We start from the raw sequence: 8,688 nt of genomic DNA, 5'->3' as shown, positions 1-8,688 counted from the left end.
TATTGGCATTTACTTCATTAAAAGCTTTGGAGCGCATATATTTTAGAACAATCTATATATATAAAAGCCAAATACCACTCATGCATCATCACAAAATCTCCAGAACTGTAAAGCCTACAAACTTGAAATTTGACATGTATGTTCCTCTTGGCTTCTAGGTGCTCACTAAGAAAGGATTTGTTGAAATGACCATCAGATCATTAGTATTTCTTATAAAGTATTATATAAACATGCTCTGCTAAGGAGTTACACATTCTACTCACCCTCCACACCTGTAAAGAGCTCTGTACCAACTGCCAGTTGCCTTATTTTAACACACTCTGATGTTAAGGAATTACACAATCTACATTAATTTTCAAGCTTTAAGTGTCAAGTTATCAAGCCCAATCACATAGTTTCATAGTGAAGCACGGGTATCCAGCTAGTACTTTTATAAGCCAACAGCACTGATTTACAAATCTAAACTTTCCAACCTTGGAGTGTTGGATGACATGGAAGAAATTCACAAGAAGCTGCAGGTGTCTGTGCAATTAAGCTCATCCCTGCTCAGGTTGGCCATGATAGACATAAAGTGCCTTAGGAGTCCTGCCACAAAATTCTTTTTGAATAAAAACACTGTACCAATCTTTGATGATAGCAGGCCCCTGTCCTCCTTTAGCAGAACAGCTTGACTTTTCCCTTCAATATAAACATTGATGACAGGTTTTTAATTCTAAAACCCTATCAGAGCCAAGAGAATTTCTCTCTGTCTGAAAATCACTAGTGGAATAGAAAGTACAGGGCTGCTCACATCCAGCCAATTACAGCCCGTATTTGTGACCCCCAAAATGAGGATGTGTCAGCATGAAATGCACAAAAAGCTGAACCCAACCATATTAAACAGCTGCTGCTCTTTAACCCAAACCAGGTCGTTTTTAATGACTTGGCACATTGCAGGACTTACCACCAGAAGGAAGACTTTATTGCTGTTTTGGGCTGATAGCCTGCCAAAAGTAGGGAGCGGGAGGGATACTCAGTGACAATGCTAGCAAGAAGCAAGAAGACCTTTGTATTTATTTGAAATAAATTTAAGGCTGCACTTCTGGAATCCAATTAAAGGGAGTTAGATCCATTAAAACCCTATTTCTGAATGCAGCGTGCACAGATTCTACACTATGAAGTAAAAGATTCCTCCCATAGAAATATAGTCCATTTCTTATCAGCCTGTCACTTATGAGCGCGGTGCGCAGCATCCAGAGTTTGGAGAGCCAAAGGCCAAATGTCCCGAAGGCGATCACTCCACTCAGACAGCGACGACACCTGGGGTTGTTCACGAGGAATCTCAGGAATGGGCATGAAATCCTGGCCAACCACCATACGAAAAGGGGTAAACCCAGTGCTGCTGTGCACAGAATTATTGTAAGCCACCTCATCATGCGGCAACAAATCCACCCAATCATCCTATTGGTAGTTGATGAAACAACGTAAATATTGTTCCAATACAGAATTAGTCCTTTCACAAGGCCCATTAGTCTGAAGGTGGTGGGAGGAGCTTAACCCCTGGGTGGAGCCAATCCGCTTCAGAAACTCTTTCCAGAAAAGGGAGGTGAACTGAACACCCCTGTCCGAAATGATGCGGTCGGGCACCCCATGTAAGCGGTAAATATGGGAGATGAACATCTTAGCAAGAGATTTAGCAGAGGGAATCCTGGAGCAAGGGATGAAATGGACCTGTTTGGAGAACAAGTCGGTAACAACCCAGATGACAGTGTGCCCCTGACTCTCAGGAAGTTCGACAATGAAATCCATGCAAATCTCCTTCCACGGGGCGACTGGGCAAGCCACCACCTGGAGTAATCCCTGGGGCTTACCCGGAGGTTGTTTAGCAGCAGCACAAACGGGACAATTGGCAACATATTTCTCAATGTCCTTTTTCAAAGAGGGCCACCAAAATTGCCGCTTGACGAGGTGGAGAGTCTTGACGAATCCAAAATGCTCTGCCATTCGGGAATCATGAGCCCGTTGAAGAACAATGGTCCTAAGGGACGCAGAAACGTATAACTTTGTCCCAATCCAAGGCAACTCATCCCTCATAGTGCATTCATTCACATGCTGTCGGAACCAATCATCATCAGTGAGGGCCTTTTTCAGGTGAGAAAGAAAGTCCTGAGTGACCTCCAGCTTAGAAGTTGCGTGACTTCTAGTAACAACAGGAGCAGCGAGGCTCGTCACGGGAATGACAGGCTGGATCACACTGAGCTTAGAACAATTGTATTGAGGAAGCCATAAAATTTTTCCCACCCTGAATGTATTACAAGGTAAAATTAAATCTATTGAAATGCTAAGCCCAGCACATTTGCTTAGGAGAAAGTTTTCTGGGTGTCCTCAAAGCTTCCAAATTTTTATGGTCAGTCCATACCTCAAAAGGGTGTTTGGTGCCCTCTAGAAAATGGTGCCATGTGGCCAAAGCCCAGCGAACAGCAAAAGCTTCTTTTTCCCAAATGGCCCAACGTCTCTCCGTGTCGGTTAGTTTGCGAGAGGTGTACGTGCAGGGTTGTAATCTACCTTGACTATTAGTTTGAAGTAATACAGCTCCCACAACCACGTCACTGGCGTCAGCTTGGACCACAAAAGGCGCGTCCATGTCCGGGTGCTTGAGGACAGGCTCCTCTGGAAAAAGGCGCTTTAACTTCTCGAAAGCAGCTTGGCATTCCATAGTCCAATTCAGCGGCTTGCTAGGTTTGGGTTTCGCCTCACCCTTAGACTTAAGGAGGTTAGTTATCGGGAGAGCAATTTTAGCAAAAGAGGGAATAAATTGACGATAGAAATTAGCAAAACCCAAAAAATTCTTCAATTGCTTGCGTGTACGAGGGGCCTCCCACTCGGTGACCGCCTTGACCTTAGCGGGGTCCATTTCAACGCCCTTGTAGGAGATGTGATAGCCTAGGTAGTCAACCTTCTCCTGATGGAATTCACACTTGGACAATTTGGCGTAGAGTTCAGCCGCCCGAAGTTTCTTTAGCACTGTACGAACCAGCTTCACGTGTTCTTCACGTGTTTCCATGTAAATAAGGATATCATCTAAATAGACGATAACGCCTTTGTAAAGATGGTCATGCAAAACCTCATTAATCAGTTGCATGAAGATCACTGGTGCCCCCTGTAGGCCAAATGGCATTACACGAAATTGGAAACAGCCAAGGGGGCAGTTGAAAGCAGTTTTCCATTCGTCCCCCTCTTTAATTCTGACTCTATAATACACCTCTCTTAAGTCCAACTTAGTGAAAATACGGCCCTTCCCCAGGTGAGCCAGCATGTCCTTCATCAGTGGCAATGGGTAAAGATTCTGGGATGATATCGCGTTCAGGTTTTTGAAGTTCACACATAATCTCAGGGAGCCATCTTTCTTTTCTCTGAACAATATTGGAGCTGCTACCTTGGGTCTTGCTGGTTCAATGAAACCCCTTTCCAAGTTCTTATCAATGAATTTCCTCATTTCCTCCATTTCTCTAGGGGACATTGAATATATTTGGGGCTTTGGAAGCTTTACTCCAGGCAAAATATCAATGGTGCAATCTGTGGGCCTGGGGGGGGGGGTAATTTATCAGAAGATTTTTCACTAAAAACCTCCCTGAGGTCCCAATACTCCTTTGGAACTCTTTCCTCCCCCTCAATTCTCTCCTGCCCCCTGGCTGCCAATGTGAGGGTAGTAGTGTCAGAGTCTGGAGTCTCAACCCTCCTCTCAGGGGGTATGTTTATGCGAATTCATAACCAACCCTCTCTCCAGTTAATGCGTGGGTTCCATCTACGAAGCCAGGGGAGTCCCAAAATAAGGGGTCGGTCCATCCCAGGCGCCACAATAAAAGTTATTAATTCCTGGTGGGTACCCATCCCCATTTCTATGGGTTCTGTAGAAAAATGAGCAGGGCCGCCTCCCGCAATAAAACCATCAATTTGGCAAAAAAACAATAGGGGTTTTCAAAGTTCTTAACTTCAAGCCCAGTTTTTCCACCATCTCAGGGCTTATCATGCAGCAGAAACAGCCTGAATCTAGCAGAGCTAAAAGTTTTTCAGTTGTGCCAGAAGATGGCACTCTAAGTTCAATAGGGATAAGCATAGGGCCAGTTCTGGAACTTACCCAGCAATGAGATTCCTCCCCATCCGATTCGTCAGATGAGCTGGGGCTCACGCCCCCCTCCTCCTCTGGCTGGAAGTGTTGGGAAACATTCTCAGCAGCGAAAGCAGCTTCCTTTCTCTTGCTTGGAGTTTTCACTGATTTCCCCTCCCTCAGAGGGGATGGGGCGGTTTGAGCCAATTTGACGTGGCAATTCACAGCATGATGCCCCTCCTTTCCACAGCGGAAACAAGTGAAAGGCTTGGCTTTGCCTGCAAAACTTCCCCTGCCATCACTTCTGGGGCGGGGGGGGTTGGGACTGCTGGGGGGATTTCTCCACATCTCCCTCTTTCGTGCACTGAAGCCTGGCTAAATCCAATTCCACGTCTGCAGCGTTTTCATACCAAACTGTTAAACAACGGGGAAGGCGTCTGTTTATGCATTGTTGGTATATATCTTTATGCAATCCCTCAGCAAACTGATCCAGCAAAGCCTCTTCTGACCACCCCCTCATATAAGTTGATAATTCTTGAAATTCCTGCACATAATCCAGCACAGTTTTGTTTCCCTCTTTATGAGCCGTAAATTTCAGGCGGCCGCGACGCTCGGTCAAAGGGTCGTCGAACCTCCTTCTCATGGCTGCCATAAATTCATCAAAATTCCTCAGGAGAGGGGAATTGCATTTATGTAGGCCGACCATCCATTCGGCTGCTTTCTTCTCTAAAGCCATTAACACCATTCTCACTTTAATTTCATCTGTCTCTAAATCAGGTCCATAGATTTCCATATAACTCCAGACCTGAATTATAAAACAACCCAAGACTTTTGGGGTATCCATCATATTTTACACTTAAGGGAGGGACCTTTGCCATCCGACGTTGCCTCCCCCCCCCCGCTCTTTGAATGACTCTAGCCGCAGGGGCGGAGGCTGGTTCTGGGTTTTCTTGCACACAACCCCCCTCGGCCCCTTCACTTTCCCTTAAGCTATGCATTGAGTACTTTTGTTCCAACTCCTCTGTTGGCTCTCTTTCCACTGCTCTCTCTTGGCTTCGACATTCAGTCCATGCCTCTTCGAGGAGTCTCATGGCGTGGGAAATCTTGTAATCTTCTTCTCCAGAGCCACTCCAATCAGCTGCTGGTTTTTTCTTTGGCCTCCTTCTCGTAACTCCAGCATGTAATTCCTCAGGTTCCTCTTTCTGTCCCACACCCCAAGTCCATCTGGGACGGACGGCAGGTTCTTCCACCCTCAGTTCGGCCAGTTTTTTCATTAAAGATGGTCCCGCTGCTGCCCCATCTTCTTCCTCCTGGTCGCTTGCATGCAAAGACATTCCTTTTCTTCTTGTGAGGGCACCCCCCTCGGTAGTTGTTAGCTCCGGGATGGGTGCGAATGAGATTCATCTTATTGTCAGCATCGACTTCATTTAATAATCAGGGAAGAAACCACTCAACTCCATTTGAATTGAAATCAATGTACTTTTACTAATTATAAACGAACAGTTGCAAAGCTAAGCTGAATCTGGTTAATTAGGCACGAAAGTGAATAATATCATGTATAACTCAATCCCCTCCCCTTGGCATCCCAGTCCATAGTCCAATTATAATGCACCCAACTGTCAGGTGGGAGATAACTTCAAAAGGCATCACCAGAATGGAATGCTGGACAGTTAACCTTGGCGGGAAACTCCCTTCTTCCACATGCGCAGTAAGATGGTCAAGCAGTGTCTAGAATCCTCCTCCAGCACAGCATGATTCCCCTCCCAAATACCATGCCCCCCCTTCCCGTTTCAATGGCAGCCAAAGCAGCAGCAAGCGGAGGCTGACATAAACTTTTTGCAGCTCATCTATCCCATGCTAGAAAAAACAAATACATTGGAATTATTACTGTTGCTGTTATTGGTTTTCATCACCACTCCTGTAATTTTCCCTTTTCTTATAACAGTTCTTTCCGGGGAACACTCTGCAAAATTACAGTTAATGCTTAGATGAACTAAATCAGACGGTGAAGATTCAAAGAGTGCAAAAGGAGGAGAAATCCAGAAAAATATCAATGCTCAAATGAGCAGAAAGAATTTATAAACTCTTTGGGCAGATTTCAGTGTGCTGAATTAAATGTTAAATTGTTCTGGGGTTTAGCATTTTGTTTTTCTGGGTTCAGAAGGTAACACATCTTCAGACTGCCAAAGTTGAGAAAAATTGGGCTAGACTGTTGAAAAAGAAGGTACTGATTCACTTCTTTTGCTGTTACCAAAAAAATGTTGTGAAGGAGGTGTTATCTTTTTTAACATCGCTGACAAGGACTATGAATGCAGGCGTCTTTAACACATATTTCAATGCACTGATTTGGTTTTCCCCTTATTACCTCTTGCCTAGGATTGTCCTGTACTTATTTCGTACCTCCTGTTCTCTTTTTATTTATTTACCATTTATTTGTATGCTAGTTTATTTGATGATGCTTCTTTGAGGAAGGAGTTATTTGGGTGGGAAGAAACTTCTGTTTTACATTTGATGACTGGAGAAAATTCTGCACCAAGGCCAGGAAAAGCAACTCTTCCATTTCATAGCAAGGCCTAGTATCTTTAATAAGTGGAAGCATTTCATTCCAGAATTACCATGCCTAGTTATGGCAGCACTAATGCAGTCATGCATTAAGTTTTTCGCACAACATGTCTTTCTTGTTGTTTTCATTTATAATGATAATGACCCAGTCCAGTGCCAGAATTTGGCATGTTCTCTATTGTAATAGCCAGGAAAATACTATTGTCAACTGTTGATATAACATGTTATCTTTTGTTCCAAATCAATACATTCATGTTTCAGTTATCAAAGAGATTCATTGATACTGAAGAGCACAATGGATTTTTGGAGAATGATAGCACATCAGCTATAATCCATTTTTTAAAATGCATATACAGTTCAGAGCAAACAAACAAACGTTACCTATTGAGATGCTGTTAATTTTTACTGTATGTAAATTCTCTGTCCAAATCTGGACCAGCATGATGGCTGAGGAATTGGGGGAGGGGGTTGAAGTCCACCTGTCCGACTGACCAAACCTAAACCTCTAAATAGAAATGACCCTTGGCTCCATTTGTTGAAAAAGGTATAGTTTTATTAGAGGTCAAGTGTATTGCAGCATTGCATAGCCAGAACTGAGAACTGAGCACCAAAATCCCTAAACTCTACTTCCCCCCTCCCTCCTAACATCACTCACATCATTTTGTCTCTCACATCATTGTCCACCCCACTGTAACCAATCAGTTCATGCAAGAAGTTTTTGTAATGGTAACTCCAAGTGCAGCTTGGTATGCAACTCCCTCCTTCTTCCAGCTGGATGACCTTGGGGCAGCATCTCAAGGCAGTACAGTCCCTACTTTCAATTCCCCAAGCATCCTCCCCACAGTTCATGGCAGCCTATTACCACAGAACAGCAAAGCATGGACAGTTTAAGATGACAGCTGATAGCACTCATGTTAAAGTTACGAAGATTGAAAAACACCGTTCTAGAAATTTCCTTCATGACAGAGTGTCTGCAAGGGTGTGTGTGTGTGTGTATGTGTGTGTGTGTGTGTGTGTGTGAAGGTAGAAAGTACATCCATATATTTGAAGCCAATCCTTTTTTAACATATGTGTAATTCATATAAAGTGGATTGGGAGTTACAATATCATTTTTATTTATATACTTATCCACACCTAGACCCAAAACTACGATTGCAAAACTCCCCAAAACTATCCTGAAGTTTTGAACATCCATTCTTTGCAAACACCACTGGCCTGGAACCCCTCTCTCCAAAGTACTGGGAGAAGCTGGTATGGAGGTCTCCAAAGAGACAATGGTTTCATCAACTTTTGAAATAATTATAATCACACTAACTGATTATAAGCAACAACATAACACAAACACAATATGATTCCCTGGAGCACCTGTAAAAAATCACCTTGTGTCAATAATGAAAAACTGGTGGGATCATGTAATTAAAAACATAGTTGAAAATGAGCAGCTTAAAGTGTTGTGGGATTTCCAAATACAAACAGTTAAAGTCTTGGCTCATAACATGCCAGTTTTGATTGTGGTTGGCAATTGATGTGGCAATATCAGGGGGGAAATAGAACAGAAGATAAAGAATTGGAGAAGATCACTAAGATCTGAAAAATCAAAGTTGAAAGATTATAAACTGGTTGCAGTGGTCCCAGTAGTTTTCGATTTATTGGATGCCATATCAAAAAATCTTGGATGGAACTTAGCAAAGCTATGCAGTCATAAATTTTCCATCTGTCAATTACAAAAGGAAACACTGCTTAGATCCACACATAGACTGGACCAATATATTACGACATCCTAGTTCTTAAGAAAAACTAAATGCATATGAAACTTACATCAGCTGACAAACTGAAGCTGTGATTTCACACTGCTGTAAAAATAATAATAGCATAACACCCCAGATTTAACAATGGTTGAAAAGAAGGGCAAAAATTCTGGATAGTGGACACTGTAGTATCTGAACACAGCAAAAGAGAACTGGAGAAAATCACAAAATACAAAGATCTGCAAACAGAAGTAGAACGACTGACAAAAGAAAGCAATAGGTCCCTTGGGA

Source organism: Thamnophis elegans, chromosome 3 (genome assembly GCF_009769535.1).
Source record: "Thamnophis elegans isolate rThaEle1 chromosome 3, rThaEle1.pri, whole genome shotgun sequence".
Taxonomy (NCBI): Eukaryota; Metazoa; Chordata; class Lepidosauria; order Squamata; family Colubridae; genus Thamnophis; species Thamnophis elegans.
The sequence above is the reverse complement of the archived record's forward strand: the minus strand, read 5'-3'. Positions refer to the sequence as shown.